The sequence below is a fragment of the Pelmatolapia mariae genome, linkage group LG18 (assembly GCF_036321145.2).
Source record: "Pelmatolapia mariae isolate MD_Pm_ZW linkage group LG18, Pm_UMD_F_2, whole genome shotgun sequence".
Lineage (NCBI taxonomy): Eukaryota > Metazoa > Chordata > Actinopteri > Cichliformes > Cichlidae > Pelmatolapia > Pelmatolapia mariae.
This window is the reverse complement of record NC_086243.1, coordinates 9,428,650-9,446,919: the sequence shown is the minus strand read 5'-3', so window position 1 is coordinate 9,446,919 and position 18,270 is coordinate 9,428,650. Positions and strand designations below refer to the sequence as shown.

The 18,270-nt window shown below is 43.2% G+C and overlaps 1 protein-coding gene across 3 annotated transcripts in view; it reads left to right on the top strand.

The window, feature by feature from the left end:
• Nucleotides 1–12,504: 12,504 nt before the first annotated feature.
• Nucleotides 12,505–18,270, top strand: part of dab1b (DAB adaptor protein 1b) — a 50,487-nt gene continuing 44,721 nt past the window's right edge. Inside the window, exon 1 of one of the 3 annotated variants that reach the window (XM_063461424.1) lies at nt 12,505–12,942. The gene's annotated coding sequence lies outside the window, so the exon portion shown is untranslated. Of the gene's footprint in view, nt 12,943–13,562; nt 13,853–18,270 lie in introns of those variants that run through there. The other 2 variants (XM_063461421.1, XM_063461423.1) reach the window with 2 other exon arrangements.

The following is an 18,270-nucleotide window of genomic DNA, read 5'->3' as shown; positions in this document are numbered from 1 at the left end:
TAAAAATCAAAAACCTTACCTTATTTAAATTTCCTTATACCTTCTGGTATACCTTCCTTTTGGCCTGGTTTTGCTTATATTTCTTCATGAAAGTCCTCTTCTGATCAGTAGTGCGTATCCAATTTCACCCAGGAACTCAAAGTTCAGCAGAGAACAAGCAACCTCTGTCTCAATGTGACCCAGGTTTCACCTGCAGGATCGTCAGCATAGTTCAGCTGCTGTTAGGTGTTCTTCTGCAACCCAGCAGGTGTCATTAGATTTCAGTTTGAGACTGAAAGTAGCCCAGCCCTTTTTTTACCTGGAGTGGCACATCAGGTCAGAAACATTGTTCTTTTCCAGCATGATGGTTGTATACTGTGAATTTGTCACCCAAGGTCAGACTAAGTTCTAGTTTAATGCCCCCAAGGCATACGAGCGAGTACATTCATCAAAAGAAGCTGAACTGTGGTATTATCATGTGCTGGTACACTATATAATTTTGAGGTCAAACCAACAAAATCATGAAAGGAGATCCAGCACACATCACAGAAGCACAACAATACAAATGAGGACTTTCACAGTCCTTATCCTTAAAACAAAGAGGGATGGGATGTAAAAGAGCCAAAAACACATACTGTATGTAAACCGTAAGGAGCCCCAATAATGTGGAATTTAAGTTATAACTGTATCATATATATAAAAATTGGCCCTGATCGAATTCAAAATCACACTGAAAAACTTTTGTGCAAGAATTTTAAACACAAGAAGTCACTCCTGGAATTACATGTGCATCAGACAACTCAGCTTATCACAGCAAGAGGTGCAGTCATGCAAAGGGAATCGTTTAAGTGAGCAATGACTGCTCGACAAACATGACGAAGAACTCCTTGCATTGTTACTGAACATTTTTGGGAAGCTTCAGCTTAAAGATGAAACTTTTGCAGAGCCATTGCCCCGTATCCCGCAACTATTGACGCAAAAAAAGTGGGTTGAATGACTGTACTCTGGCGTGCCCCTCCTCATCTGTGAACTGATCTGCATGAGAGTTCACGCTTGTTTCTGCATGTGCTGTCCTGTGCACTCACTACTACGTGCAAGCATGATTGTGAGTGCACTCGGTCATGAATAAATATGCTTTTGTGCTTAATGGTGCTGCAGCACACAGTAGTATCTATCTAGGACAGTAGCATGTCGTGATTGTTGTTTACACAGCCTATTTACATTAGAAAGCCCCGTAACAATAAGCAGTCTCACCATGTAGAGCCGATAGCCGGGGGTTTTCACGTTGAAGCCCATCGTCCTTATTGTCTGCCTCACCCAGGGAGTGTAGAATTAACAGATTAGCCAACTGGAGGGGTGGGGTGGGGGGGCTGGTGGAGGAGAAGAAAATGCCTGCATCTGCTGTTTGATTTCGAAAAGGAAAGGCAGCAGTGATTGTTTGAGCGTGCATGTATGAATTCATATGTCTATTTGAGGATAATGACTGAAATCGTATGCGCACGGCACCTGATGAATGTAAGCAGGCCTTGATAATGTGCTAAGCCAAGTGTCTTCCGATCTGTCTTGACTATTTGGGATTTATTTTTCAGTCTGTGTGTGTGTATTTGTGAACTGACACACTATGAAGTGACGTGTGTGTGTATGAGACGGGGAATTAGATGGAGAGAGCAAGCATGGAGATGTGAAGAGAGAGGGCAAACATATTCTTCTTTACCTTGGATCCACTGGCTGAGTCACTGCAGATGGAGGGCATTTTTCATGCTGCATTGCTACACAGTTCCCTTTACTGCGTTATTTTTTATGACAATCCTCCCCAAGGATGCTGGAGTCTTAAGGAGGCCTCTGACTGTGATTAATATAACAGCCTTCCGTTGCTGCCTGACATTTGAGATCTTCTCGTACATCAATGCACATCTGTCTCATTCTTCACCGGGCGGGTGATGGCGACAGCCTCGCGTCATGCTAGGGGAGGCACGGTGGTTAGCAGAATATTCAAACCTCCATCTGGCTCTTTTTGTCTTTCTTCCATTTTACCTCCACTGTCTTATTCTTTTGCCTCTCTTCCTGTCATTCACTGCTTCCCTCAGATTCGGTTTATCTCACTTCCTTTAAACACACAGGTAGTGTCTCTCCCGCTCCTGCTGATTTTTCACGTGCTTCTGATGCTTCTGTTCCCAGGGGGTTCTAGGTATCACTCTTGGTTGGCCAGCTTAAATAAAACTCAGCCATCAATTATCAAACAACACTTGTTTGTCCCGGGAAACTTGCTGGCGTAATTATATAGCAGGCGTTGGAATCCAAGGGGTATTTTACTGCAATGTATCACAGGAACACCCCCCCGTAGAAGAAATCAAAACTGGGTCAGAGCTTCAAAATATCAAAAGAGGAGCCTTATTATCATTTCTGTGTATTGTTAAGCTTCGTATTCTGCCAGAGAAGAACTCTCTAAACAATAGGATAGCACATCTAGGATGGAAATTAGGATACAGTGGGAGGAGAGGGATACCAAGACTCCAGATGTCAGGGAAGAAGGCTCTGTCGTGGTGTGTGTGCGTGTGTCCAAAGCAGCCTATCGCTTTTAACACACATTCAACGTTTCAGTGGCTCCTGCATGACGTTTAAAGCCTTCAAACCTCGGTCCCTGCACCGTTTACCTCCAGAATCTTCAGGGAATATCTTGGACCTGTGTACGTGCAACAGATCTATGAGGGTAACACATATCTCTGTGTGTATATGTGTATCATGTAAAGTGCACGTTGGTGGTTAAATATATATGTCAGTTAGACACAAGCAATGTGCAGCAGCTGCACCCATTTGACTGCTTGTGCTGAGGAGTGTGATGATGCAAAGATGTGTATAGTGCCTGTCAGTGCAGTGAAAGGGATGTCTGAAGGCATTTGGATTGTCTTGATGGAAAATCAAATGTTCCCCCGTCTCTCTCCTCCTTCACCTCTACTTTCTGCAGTTTTCTTAAAAGGCAGGAAAATTGACCAATCCCAGGGCCTCACTTATCTGGGATCGAGTCTTTTTAAGTTTGATGTTTAGTCAAAAACAATGTATATAAATATACAGTGACTTATTTATTTATCAGTAAAAAACATGGATGTAGCTTCCAGGTTCCAAAAATGAAGCCAATCCACAAGTTGCTTACAGCTGCATTCTATTTGAAGGCCAGGAGATGGCAACACCTGTGGTTGCAAAAAGACCTCTGGTCCTAAAGAGTCTATGGAAAAACAGCTTTCTGTCTTGACCTGTGTACACACTTTCCTTTTGAGTTTATAGGCTCAGTCACTCACTTTAGGACATACTGAACAAAAATTAAGTCTATTTTGAAAATTTCGGTCATGCTGCGTTTCAGAATGTAAAATTGTCCTTGGTATGAAACCACAAGCTCACTGGCTAGTAATCACAAGTCAGTAGCCAATGAGTGTGTGGTTTCACAATCAGACTATATCTTTTTTGCAATCAAGATGGCAGAAATGCCCATCCTAAGGCTTCAAAACAGAACTTCAGAAACCAGTGGGTGATGTCGCCATAGCTACATCCATCTTTTACACTGTCTGTGATGCTGAGTCATTGGCTACACTAACAGGCTTGACTGGCAGAGTGCATCCCTAGACTGTATGGAGGAAAGGGAGAGACACAGATACCTATAAACTACACATGAGTATTAAATTACTACAATTTGGAGGTCACACTTCTCAGCACAGATGCTAACAGACCAATTATACAGGAAGACATGAGTGAGGTATAATTATTAATAATGCTCTAAAAAGTACCAAAACCACAAACAAGATTGAAGCTGTCAATCAAAGCAACCATGCTGCTAATAGTGCATAAACTAAGGCCTTACTAGAAGTCTACTGCACCACCAGGTTAGCACTGTTGCCTCACAGCAAGAAGGTTGGAATCCATTGGCCAGCTCTGACCTTTCTGTGTGGTGTTTGCATGTTTTCTCCAGGAACTCTGCCTTCCTCCCAAGACCCTGCATTTTAACCTGTGTTGGGGAGTAACGGAATACAAGTATTGACATTACGTATTTAACCTCCTAGGACCTGGTGTCCACATGTGTGGACATCACATTTTGGGTTGTCTAGACCAAAATACTACATTTTGCTCTACAAGGGCCTGACATCCACTTACGAGGACATTATATTGCCACTGTTCTATTGAAATTTTAAACAAATATCCTCATATGTGAATATCATTTTTCTCAGAAACAAAAATTAGGTAAAAATATCTGGTAGTTCTTTGGCACCTGATGAATGTAAAAACAATCGGCCCAAATATCAAAGATAAATTTAAAATACATACCATGGAAGAGTTCGGGTCTTAGGAGGTTAAAATACAAAATATGAGTTACTGTTACAGTTACTGTTTAAAACGGTGATAATTAGAATACAGTTACTTTCTTGGAATTATTGGATTATACTGCGGTCTTTCCGTGTCATATGTTAGGCTATCCCCTCTCTAATTTTGGTAATTCCACGCATTGCCAGAAACCCAAACAAAACACAAAATAAGAGGCTTTAATGTAAGCGTCCTGTTAATGTTGGTGGCGTCAATTACACAATGGACCCGGAACCGGCACAAAAGATCCAGCAGTGCACGGGCAGGAATGCATTTCTTGGAAATTCCGACACCACTTCACATTTAAAGAAAGGAATGGGCAAAATCTGACCGTGCAATGCAAACTCTGTTTGCCAGCAACCAAGTTGCTCTCAGCGTCAAAAGACTCCACCTCCAACCTAAAGAAACATCTGGAAGTAAGTTCTTTTAAAAACTAACATTAGCCTACTGCAACTACCTTGTTTTAGTTGTGGTAGCTACCTGGGTTATGTACCACTTCAGTATCTTCGATGTACTATTGCTGTGTGATTTATTACTGTTACTGAAGGCTACTCGCCACCGAGCTAACATTGTTAGCTGGCGTTAGCTGAGGTTAGTTCATAGACTGCAGACTGTTAGACTTGATGGATAACATTAAAAACCTGCTAGCTGCAAATAATCATGTGCAGTTGTGAAAGCAGTCTAACCCCAGCTAACGCCAGCTAACAATGTTAGCTCAGTGGCGAGTAGCCTTCAGTAATAGTAATAAATCACACAGCGATAGTACATTCATGTAGTTGGAAAAAGCATGACAATATAGTAAGTGATCCAAAGTATTTAGAATACGTTACAAACTAAATTTTGGGGCATGTATTCTGTAATCTGTAGTGGAATACATTTTAAAAGGTTACTTTTAAAATGTCAACATTAGCATAGTCTTCATTTTTCAGCCAAAACTTCATGTCATGAACCAAATCACATTTAAGACAAAAAAGGAACGTCATACAGGGAATTGTATTGTGAGGTTAACTATTCAGTGTAGATTTAATTCTATTTGAACACCTATATCAGTATTGCAGTGAGAGTGTGGATGCAGATAAGTGGAAATGCCTGCCAAAAAAAGGTCAATCAAAGAAAACAAAAGCCTAACTACACACCAATCAAACACCTGCCTGCTGGAGAGGATGGAGTGAGTCATATTTTGTTAGCAATATTTGATCTTTTAAGTATCACTGTGATCACTGTGGAATCCATGTCCCGAACAAGGATTGTCTGAATCAAAAACAAGTCAAATCTCCAAACTACAGACACTTTTTTCCCTTCCCACTGGCTTCAAAGACCAAAGGTCTCATCAAGGTGGACATTTTTGCTGTGAAGTAATGGCACACGCGGCAGGCAGTGTGGGAGGTTTATTTCCAAAAGGGGAAAGGCACAAGTTTATCTGTGGTTCCCTTTGGTCCTGTAATTGCTGTCTGCAGTTAGTCCTTCTCTGATGCATTGCTTTAAAAGGCATCAGGGAAACCTCTCTCTCTCTCTCTCTCTCTCTCTCTCTCTCTCTCTCTCTCTCTCTCTCTCTCTCTCTCTCTCTCTCTCTCTCTCTCTCTCTCTCTCTCTCTCTCTCTCTCTCTCTCTCTCTCTCTCTGTGGATTCAATTGACACTAGTTTGTGTGTCTTGGGATTTTCGGCATGTGCAATACACACAAACCCACATACACACGACCTAAAAAAGCGTATCCGCGCACACTCTGAGCCACACGAGGTGGAACACACATATACAAACACACCCCCTCTATGCAGCGCAGTAAACACAGTGATTTTGGCTCCATTTTCTCCAGGGTGGTGACAAGTCTCTTCCCCCCCCCCTCTCACATGGTTGAAATGAAATCCAATTATATCCGTAATGCCTCTTCAACTGTTCTTCTGCTTTGAAGGAGTCAGCTTCCTTGAGTCACCACTGCTGGACCCGAATGTGCTCGGCAAACCAGTGATGCAAATGTGCAGTGGAGACAGATGTATTGCGTGTGTGTGAAACAGCGGCAGAATTCTTCTGTTTAAGTCAACTATCATTCAGAAGTGGCTTAACTCCCCGTCAAACTTTGTTACTCTGGTAAGTGTGTCGCGTTGTTAGTGGGAATGGCTGTCTATTTGCATATTTTAATTAAATAGCAGGAATTTAGAATTAATCACTTTCTAAATTTATGGGCTAATTATATGGTTTTTGTCCTTGACATGTCAGCGTCACCCACCCGTGAATAAATTCATCACGGCCAAAGTTACGCTGACACCTGCAAACTTTGCTTCCTTCACTTACCCCTCAATTAGCCTCTTTTATGCTCTCTTCTGACACAATAAATCACATACTGTCACATTGTCTCTGTCATAGCGCCCCTGTGACAGCCCGATCGCGGAGATGAGTGGGCGGAAAATGCACATACGGTGTGTGCGCATGTGCCCACGCATGTGCACGTAAAGCGACTTCTGAACACCCAGTGCACTCGCTAAAACAAAAGCAAATAAATAAAATCAAATACAGGCCTTCTTTGATGAACTGGACATGGACGAGGTCTCGCGTGTTTCCATGCCCCCCTCCCCGAAGGAGATGCTGTGTGCTTGGGGTTGCCGATTGAGCAAAGAGCGCGTTGTGTTACTTTTTCACAAATAGCGCTTAAAATGACATGAAAGGGAGATCACCCTTTTTGTCAGTTTAAAGAGAAAAGTGATCAAACTTGTGCAGATGAGGCTATTAAACGTGCACAGCTTAGTTTGTATGTAAACACGTGACATCTGCAGTGTCTGCGCTTCATTTACACATCATTTGCACACAGCAAACAACCAAATTGGTGCTTGATGTGCACGTCTCCCCGCGCTGTATAATGCCGTGAAACAACAAGAACTCGGCGGGGGATGCAGAAGCAAGAAAAAGGAATGCAAATGGCCCAGAGTGGAGCCAAATTTCTGCTACAGTCAAGATGTTCACCGCAAATAAGTGACATAAGATGTGTCTGCACGCTAGCCTGTATCCGAGCAGTGTACAGAGGCAATGTATCCACATTGCGCTTTTAATTAAGAATGCGAGTTTGGCAGATGGGTGTAAATCCAAGTTCCTTTTCCAACCCAAAATGCAAACTGGCACTTGTCATTGTCCATCTGCTTTATTTCCTGTTCTTGGGATTTAATATCAGCGGCTAATAAACCCTCACACCTTGAGCTTGAGCTCCGACCATGTGTATCCTGAAGCTAGACTAACTGCTTCCATGCTGCCACTTGTTATTCTGCATACAGTATGCTCCAGTGTTTTTCAAGTGATGGCTGGATATAAATTCCAGCAGCATCACAAAAATCCTCAAATCCCCCCTACCACCCCACCCATCCACTTCACTGCTGATAGTTTAAAATTCAATATTCATGCACGGTGGGAAAAAAATAAAAAATCCAAGGTTAGTTAGAAAACACAGACGCCTTGTTACACTGACACTAATATAAAGCTACGATATGTAGAGCTTCTTTCGACCTAGATAGAAATCGAAGACGGGGTTTCATCCTCACAAATTAGTGCGTGCATCTGGATTTGCATGGTCTGATTATTTCAAGATTTATCAGCAAGATTTTCTCCAGACCTCTTTGACCTTGAAAAGACAGCTGCTCCGACTGCACGAGATTAACAAGCCGGTGTTGTGGTGTTCTTGGTTGAGAAACAAAAATGGCAAGACAACAAGGGTAAAGGTGTGGCACGATACTGAAACAAAGTTAAAGCCCCCCTGAGCATCGGCACTGCATCTGTTCAGTTGCATGAATCCTAATGCTGATTCACTACCTTTTTGTGGCTTTTCATTTCTTGACTGCTGCTTCAAGGTCACAACACTTAATCCTTTGAGACTGAAAGATCCGGTAATACTAAAGCAGTATTAACTGATTTTTTTTTTTCCTGTTTGTTTTGAGCAATATAGGGCAGTGGAGCAAGCTGTTTTCAGCAATGACATAAAACGTGGATATGTCACAGATGTTAGCAAACAGCTGCCTTTTGAAAGCACACAAAATTTAATTTGGAGACATGCTGGCATGCAAATGTTTCCGCTCAAGCCAAAGAAGAAGTGCTTAAAGAGCGTTTCCTGCCTCCCATTTCCCCTTGTGGTCTCAGTATGATTGTGTTGAATAGGACCATACTCAGTATAATCTCAGTCAATAAGTTATGATTTTTAAAAGTTTCTGGGTCTACATTGATGGAAAGTTGTGGACTTGAACAAATAGTTGACTTGCATGCAATTCCATACTATACTTCCCAACAGAAGCACTACTTCCAAAGACATGCTAACTACCACAAAACAAAAAAAAAAAAACCCAAAACACTATTATAAAATGGTATTAGAGGATGGATGAGTCCATTTAATACAGCCATTTTTATGCACACTTTCTCACGTACTTATGCATTCAGTCTTGTATTTAATAACTCTATCGGGTTGAGATCCAGTGACGGACTTGGCCATTGAAGAATATCCCACGTCCTTCCTTTGAGAAACTCCTGGGTTGCTTTTTTCCATATGCTTTGGCTCATTATCCACTTTTGTGACATGCTGTCTGATCACTTTTGAATCTGAGCAGAGAGTGCAGAACTGTACACTTCACATTTCATCCTGCTACTTCTATCAGCAATCACATCATTAGCAGCCATATATTCCCATGCCATATTACTGCCTCCACCATGTTTGACAGATGATGCGCTATACTTAAAGTCATGAGTTGTTTCTCACCGTCTCCATGCTTTTGTCTTCCTATCATTTTGGTTATGCATAAATAAAAGTATGGTTTCATCTTTCCAGAACTGTGTCAGCTCTTTGGATGTTTCTTTTAGATTTTGCTTTTCATTTCAAAAATGTACCAAATTCTTGATTTGACAGTCTGTGTATAAAAATGGCTGTAATTCCTAAACAGTTAATTCACTATTTTTATAAATCCACTTCAATTAAAGTTGAAAGTCTCGCCTTCAATCACACCATGGTTTTTTGATTCAAAATCCACCGTGAAAGCGTGCAGAGGCAAAACTAGAAAAAAATGTGCCTTTGAGCAAAAAGCTATTGACCTAACTACAGTAGCAGTGCAGTCCCAGCTCATATACACAATAAATGATAGTCACATTGAACAACTTGTTCATTTCCTTCAATAATAAATATGAGCACTACCACAGGTGTTCTGTCTCAGTCCCCTGAGAAGTGTGCCCCCTAGACCCACAGCCGATGGAGTACATCATGATTACCCGTGGTACCGGAAATGAAGTGGCCCGGGGTGAGAGCGATAAAAGGAGTGGAACTTCTCAGCAGCCGGAGTAGTCAGAGTCAGGGGTCACATGTCATTTATCGATGTCAGGCTTTGCCCCGCCGTGCCTCTCTGAATGCTAATCGCTCACGCTCTGCTGTGACAATACGATTAGACTTGATTAAAACAGTCTATTAGCATAGAACCCACAGGCTGGGCAAACATCCTTCTTTCCTGGAAAACATGCTCACTCTGAGTGTCGAAACTGCAACTGACTGGATGTGCACTTACTGTTCGTGTTTTTGGCAACCTTCATGCGCAGAATCAGAGGCAAATCAGCACTGAGTTTGTACAATAACCTCTTTCTTTGTCCTTGAAGTACACATCGTGACCCTGAAGCTGCCGCTCTGACTCAAACCGGGAACTAATTATTGATCAGCTTTCATGCAGAGGTTTTGCAAGGTAGCCACCAGTTACCCATCTCCCCTTAGGGAGCTGACTAATCATTTGCCAGGGTGCGGCGATGAGAATTTGACTTAACTACTCTCTGGATTGAATGGAGATTAACCACCACGTGGGGTGACGGCTCTCCTCTTTGTCTTTTTTGTCTGGACGGGGATCTGTTCTTCTTATCTTATCACCCTGCCTCATTTCTCCGGGGCAGTTCCCTGCCGTTATCAATGTGGCTCCATCTACATGGAAATCAAAGCCTTTCCAGAAGTGGAATACGATTAGGGAGGGGGAGAAAAGTCTAATCTTTCCCCTTTTGGTTTATGCCACCAAAAAACCTACGATGAGCCAAGCAAATGAACGACAACAAACACTTCCTGTTATTCTTAATTTAGGGACTGTGTGCGTATTTGCCTAAAGAGAGCCTGTGGAGAGGGGTTTGTTAATGCTGACTGGTTGACAATGGTTGGGAACAGGGAATTGGGGAATTGACAATGGCTGCAGTGGACCCTCTAATCATTTGTAACTCTCAGTTTCACTTCAGCTCTTTATATAACTTCACTCTTCTCTGTGAATGACTGACGGGCCATCAATAACACAAACAATAGTTGCCCACAGACCAGTTGTACCACATATTTTTGACATTTCCCCCATCTGATAACATGTGCTCGCTGCAGGTGGACATTCAACCCACAGCTGCCAATGCGCTGAACCATAATTTCCCCTTTACAGTGGAGGTGGATGGATGGGTGAACAAGGTGGCACAAAAGTGACGAGTTCCTGCGTAACTCGCGAAGCATTTCATCTGCGAGGCTCCTTTTTGTCTCTGGGCCTTGGAAATGAGGATTAACTCTCGCCTCACAGGACACAGCTGCCTGATTCCACTCCTGACACTGACCTCCTTTGTTTCTTTTTAATGACCAAAGAGTAGATGAGTGTGTGTGTGTGTGTGTGTGTGTGTGTGTGTGTGTGTGTGTATTTGTGTGCTTGTTTGTGTGTGTGTGTGTGTCCAGTAGCAGGGGTGTCCGATAAAGAGGGAGGTTTACAGAGGGGATTAGAACCCAAACAGCAGCTTCTCTCCCTGGTAAACAAAAGTACATGGGGATGTGCAGTGTGTGTGTGTGTGTGTGTGTGTGTGTGTGTGTGTGTGTGTGTGTGTGTGTGTGTGTGTGTGTGTGTGCCACCAGACAAAAAGAGGAAGACTGAGTCCATCTGTGAAAGCAGCAGGATTAAGCTGTGCTCAAGCCAGGAGCTACACGTCAATCAACTGCTAAGTGTTTGTGCGTGTTCTTGTGCCAATGTGTGTTTGTGTGTGTGTGTGTGTGTGTGTGTCTGTGTCACATGCACAACTGTACACCCACATACATGTGCTCTTCTGATCCCACAGCAAGGACCCCAACTTTGCTGAATTCGTTCGTAATCTGTGGGATGGAGCGAAGCCAGCGATACGTCAGTCACCCAACATAAAAAAAGAGAAAAACTTTATTTTTTGTGAAATGTGTGAACTCAGTTGGCACCCGAGCATGAATCGTATGTGGCTGACATCTCCTTCAAACTGTAATGTGGGATGAAGACGATGCTTTAAAGTGCTTCAAAAACAAGTTTGACAACAAGAGGGCTGACAAAGTAACTAAATAATAATAATAAAATAACATAAATTCATTCTGCAGGAATGTTCTACATCATGAGTGTGCAGTCAGTCCCCCCAACACAGGTCACCCCCTCTCAATGGTCGCTGGTGCTCTGTCTCTCTTTGAGAAGCTTGTTGTCTCCCTGTCAGGACCCCCGACTGTTTGCCCATAATGCACCAGCACTCCTGCATGGCACCCTGTGAGGGGTGGTGGTGGAGGGCAAGTCAGAAACCTTCAATGCGCGGGCCACAAAGACCAAAGGTAGGCGTGTGCTTGGAGAGGTGGGGGGGCTTGACCTGGATGTTCCTCAATAAAAGGACCTTGAAGGCAGGGGGTCATTACGTCTGCATGAGCTGGTGAGCGAACCTGGCTTTCTCCCCTTGACAATCTGAAGGGGTAAATTAAAATCAATACAGCCTATGATGAGGCGACTGCGGTGAGACAGGGGTGAGGGAAGGTAGGAGGTGGGAGAGAGAGAGAGAGAGAGCTTGGACTTGATGGATGGCTGGTTAAAGGGGGATGATCAATTACCCTGATGGATTGCTTTTTGGGGATCTCTGAAATGAGACGGATCTCTGCTCTTTAAAGGCAAATTCAGAAGGAATGGAAGCTCCACTCTAGTTTGCATGAGAGCCCTGCAAGGCAGGAATATTATTCACTTACATCTTTGTTGTTGTGAGAAGTGGCAACTGGTCCCTCCTCCTCTCCAGAATCCTTTATTTTTCGAAAATGTTTAATCCCCTTCGTCCCCTCCCCCCTCCACACATTCTCCCTCCAACGGATCCCCTCTCTACATTATTCTCTGTGCATTTTAATTTTTTTTCCCCTTCTTCTGTCACCGGGGGCCCAGTTTTTCCCCGCCTACTCTCCTCATTTAAGCTTGAAACTAGAATACTGGAGCCAAGAAATAGTTAATCTCTCCGGCTGCTGCTATGATTGGCCGCTGTATGCAGCGCTTCAGCCTCCTTGAATGAGAAATAGGGGTAACCAAGCAACTTCAGTGCTGGAGAGAAGAAGATAAAAAAAGCAAAAAGATGATAGGGCTTTACGGGATTTTCACAATGATGGAAGAATTTTGAAGCTGTTAACAGAAGAAAGAAAAAAAGAGGCAGAGGCAATGTGATTTCACCTTGAGTGTCCGGCAAATGGAATTAACAAATGGATTTTCTTAAACGCGCTTCCTCCCTCTCTCTCCCTCTCTCGCTCATTGAGGGGGGGAAATAGAGCGCTCAAATGAAGGAGACACAGATGTGGATTAAAACGCACAAATGGGACACTTCAGAAAAGCATCCACTGAGAAAAGGTGAGTAACATCTCAGCTTTTCTTTCTTTCTTTTTTTTTTTGAGGGGTGTGGGGTGAAGAGGTGCTTCAGCATTAAACTGTGAAACTACAGAGCTGTTTAAGGATGCAAGGCAGCTCAGCGACATGTCAAGATTTATGGATAGGATGCGTTGAATGAAAATGGGTTGTGAACCAGTCCGCTGTGGATGACCGGGATACAAACACATACAGAGTGGAAAAAAATAAAGAAAAAGGGAAAGAGAAACAAATGTGATCATGAAGCTGTGAACCTGATCGTCGGTGCTGCTTTGATGGATTTGAATGTGGAGTCCTCTGAAGCGCAAACGCCGGTCGCCTGTCACATAACCCGCTGTCCCACGTCAAATTGCGCATAAATTACAAAGTGACGTTTGGGTTTTGATCGTTTTTAAACGATTTCAGCGCGTTAGCTGCTCATAGGGGCTTTTGGCTGTAGGATTTCGTGTAAAGGAACAAGTGTGAGAACAGGCGAAATCTTTTTTTTCTCCCCACCACGTCTGTTGCTCTCCCTCTCTCCACAATATTCAAATGAAGAGATGTTCTGCTGCAACAGCAGTAAGTCATCCTCAAACGAGTGCGTGTTAGCCCGCTCCGATGCTGAGCGAATGGATGAATGATGACGCATATGTTGATAAATGTATTGATTTCTGTGCGGAAGCGGTCAGGGAATGCTCGGCGGGCTGCAGTAGTAGGGGCTGAGTACCTGTGGATGAACGGTTGGATGGGAGCGCACAGCGCACAACGGCACCGGTCTGTCCGGCAGCGGTGAGCAAAAATGTGCCAGAAAAACCAGTGCGTGGGCCTTCAGTGTGAGTCCCCCGGTCAGCAGCGACGTTCGTGGGTCAGTGTGGAGGTGGAAGCATTCCAGTTAGTCTTGGAAGACGTGGATGAGGTGGGTGGGTGGGGGTGGGGGGTAGCGTGAGACACGACTTCCATTTGCGTCATTTTTTTTTTTTTTTTTTTTATGTTGATTTTTAATATACGTCTGGATTTGTAGGACTTACTTGCGTTGTATAAGCATGGCTAAACTTTGGTTATTTTATTTTTTTTAAAGTCTGTTATCATTCTTGGTTCTATATTTAAAGATATCCCTAGACAACAAGGTGCATCCCTAGTCCAGAGGCATTTCCTTATTAATTAAAAAGAGCCAAATATTGACAAAAATATAGTTTTTTCTGTTAAATCATTCAATAGAACAGGCTACTGTCCTGGCTGTTTATTATTTTGTTTTTCCCAATCATAACCTCTCAAACCCAACCCCCCTCCCCCTTTCGGTAAAATTGAATTGGAGCCAGTGTTACCAGTTCAAATGCAAAGTTCATTACTGGACCATATGTCAGTCATGATGCTCTGTGTTTTCTACATGGGTGCTTGTATGAGAGCAGCTGTAAATGATGGGAAATGAGCACTGTAGTGGAAATGTAGTAACACAGCAGCCATCAGCTACAGATCAGGGTGCTGCTGAAGCACTGTGGCTCACCTGCATCTTGTTCATGCTGTGGTTTGGTGGGATAAAAGCGAAGGTCTGGGGCTAGGATTCTCATGCTGGTGCCAAAGTTCACTGGCGATTTCTGCAAGTCGCCCAAACTATCCTTCGTAATCTCCTTAGTGAGGATGCTCTGCAACAGAGCCTAAGCTGTGCTCAGTAGCTCGATCGTGGGATGGATGTGTTACCACTCTCACACACACATGCTATAATTTCCGGTTGTCACCCCCAGACATTTCTTTGCAGCCCAGTGTGAATTGTGGGGCTTAAGATAGAGCTCAACAAAACACTAGAGAGCATTAACTTCTCCAGTAAGGCCTTCTTTGTTGGGTCTCCCAGTGGAATCAAGGCGCTTCATTTAGCTCCTGAAAGCGAAAGCAGCCGGTGCATATGGTGGATATAGCTTATCCAATTAAGACCATAATGAATTTTCCCCTTTTGCATTTGGAGGAAAGGTGGTTTGGGTATTTCTTCTCTGTGTTAACTCTTCACGATTGCATTGCAGCAGTGTTGGAGCATTTTCAGCCTGTTGTTGTTTTGCACTTCTTAAATCTTTGGGCTTTTTCACCCCCTTGCTGTACCGTGCACACTCTGCTTCACTTCTTTTGTTTCTGCTGAAAGCCTGGTGGATTATCGCATTTGTAGTTTCTCTTCGTCTCGCAGCGGCATTACCTCAACATGAACTACCAAGTGTTCTGAGGTAATGCATCTAACGAACAGGGCCTCGCACTGACACTAATGCAGAGTTTCAGACTCAGACACACGACTCCTGGAGTGGCCTGAATCTTTTATAAAAAAGTAGCTTTAATGAGCAAGATTGTGCCTAAGTTCTGATTTTTGCTGGCGGCCTTATCACATTTAGTCTGTTCATTAATAAAGATGTGGCCCCTGGCAGAGGCAGGTCAGAGGTGACCTCGCTTGCCGGAGTTGAACAAAAGCGGGGAGATTGCTCCGATAGCGGTGTATTGTAGAAAGCTGAATGATGCACACGTTCGCCCCCCCACCCGCCACCCTCCTGGGAGTGTAATCACCATGACAGGTGCAGGGAGGGTTGGGGCAACTTAATGTGTCAGAAGCAAGAACTCAGGCTACATGGTGTGAAATCAAAGAGCAAAAAAACAGCTTTCCATTTTACAGGGTGCCATGTGCTGCACTAGGTTTTGGGATGAGTAACTTTGTTGAGTTTACATCAGCAAACTGGCACCATCTTCAAGTAGTCCAACACAACCCCCCATTAAATTGTTTTGTTTTCTGCTATTTTGATGAACAAACAAAGTGCTTAATACTAAACTTACTAAATACTAAAGGTATTGGAAGGAATAGCAAGTATAAGTTGGTTGTCACATTACACCGTGGAATCTGTCAGTATCACACATCTGACCTGACAATATGTCCATTTTTGCTGTGGTCAGTTTGTGGAAAACACAAACTTTGAGGGGAGGACACATTTTGTGATTTTCTTGGGTCAGAGTTTTCATGTTGTTGTTTCTGTATTAAAAAATCATACAATATTAGGCATTTAAACTGGACTTTTATTAAAAAGTTGAAGGTAATAGCTTTGATTTGATTTCTTCACTACCCAACCAAAACCATTTGGTAGCTAGGTCTCACTGTTACTCTGTGGTTGATTCTTTGTTGACAGAATGGTTTTTGTTGAGCCATAAACCAAAGGAAGTATGGCTTTGTTGTGTTGTCTGCTAAAACTGATCTCACAAAGACTTTATCCCTGAAAAACAGAGGTATATGTTTGTCATGACTGACTTGTGTGATGCTGAGTGATGTATAGGCTTGCTAAATCACAACAAGCAACCTTAAAATGGAGATCCCAGAAACTTTCCTTACCTGGTTGATCGAGCATGCATAAGGACTTAAATGGAGAGCAGTCAGTTTGATATTGATGCAGTTCATTTTTCTTCTCACGTTTACACCACCTTGCTCACTATTGCTCTGTTCAATTCATGCAAGAGCAAAAAGTGTAACAACAAACCCTGGTCTACCCTACTAGCTGTTTGGCTAATGAGGAACTTGGATAGCACCACAAAGTAGTGCCTTCCTTTTTTGTTTTATAGTTGCAGAGTTGAGAGTTGCATATGGTCACTAATAGAGATTCATTCCATCCATCATTGTGACTAACAAAGAGCAAAGCATGAGTTTTTAAGTCTTCATTCCCGCGCCGGATAAACTTCTGTGCTAACAAGCTAGTGTGCAGCCAGTGGAGCCAAGCTAAAGCTAGCTGTTGCTGTTTGGTTTGAGTCTTTATGCTAAGCTGAGCTCACAGGCTGCTGGCTCCAGCGTCTCATGCAGTTTAAGGTCATGTTGCCCTTATTGATTTTTTCATCTAACTCTCAGCATGAAAGCTGTTTTTAAAGTCCTCTAGGACAGCCATCCTGCTAAGAACCAAAATATCCAGCTTGGACAGACTTCACATCAGCAATATCATGGTAACAGGACTCGCTTATTGAACAATCTCTCAGTAGCATCAGCAAGCAGTCATGCAGAATATAAAATGCGAAACTGGAAAATGTTCAAATGAAAATACTCTTTTTGGACCTGTTTCAGTATAAAAATTGGAAATAGTCCACACTTTACATCCTCCACAGGACAGAGGCTGTACTGCCTTGCAAGTTTCTGTCTTTCGCTTCATGAAGAGTATCTGAATGGAAAATCTAATTCTGTTTATGCCTTATTAATACATATGTTAAGTTGTTTCCAATTAAGCTATTATATCCAAAATTAAACAAAGGCTGAAGATATTAAGCAAATAAAACCACTCACATTTACAAACAATCAAACTTATAAACTTCTCCATCCAAAATGATCTCATTGTGATTTAGACAATTGTAGATAAATATGTACATTCTGCAAAAACAGCAATCGAGTACTGCTTTCCTAACCTCATGTCACTTATCGCACTGATCCTGTTGAGCTGACAATGAGGCAGTGACCCTAACGCTATAAACAGTTTCACTGGAGTCAGATGGGGAAGTGAATTACCAGTCAGTCATACAGTTATTTCCATTGTGCAGAGGCGGGTGGCTAGTAATCCCTGTGCCTTGGCCTGTAACATCTGGTGAGTGAGTGAAGTGTTCAATGTGAAGCCAGCAGTGTCAGCCTGCCTCCTCTGTTCAACCGGGGCAGCCATCACTGCCCGCTTCACTTCCAGAGGACTGGGCAACTTCAATGCATCAATGACACCAGCCATCACAAGGGACATGTAGCATGCCAAACCAATGATTCATTAGGACTCAATTAGCTGGGAGGCATGGGGCGCCCTGCCATATGCCTCGAGGTTCAACAGCAATCTGTACCCACTCCCCGTTACTATAATCTCAACTGTATTTTGGTACTGTACAGTCTGTACATGTGTGCTGTATCAGTGGTGTACAGTAGCAGCACAAGGGCTGCAGTCTGCTCCTTTCCGCAGAGGCATCGTCTTTGTGCTATTAAAACAAGTCAGTAGCAGAGTTTTAGCAGCTCTGTTTCCAGCCGCCCAGCTTTTGAGCTGGAAATGAGTCACAATGACCTTCAGCTCAACTCATGTTGCGCCAGTTGGCACCGTATGAAATACTCATCCATCTACTGAAGTATGAGACTGTGGAGCTCCAGATACTGTAAATCTTAGGAGGTAAGAAAGGCCCTCGCTCAGTATCGACTTCTCTTCCCTTGCCAAGAGGCGGCATGCGCTGCAGACAAGATCTATCCGCCCTCAAATCTAGTTTGTCTTCTTATCTGTGCCAAGGTAAAGGACCCCCTCACCTCATTCCACATGCCCCCGCCACCTAATCAAAGTCTTCCATAAACAGAAATAAATGAAATCAGATAGG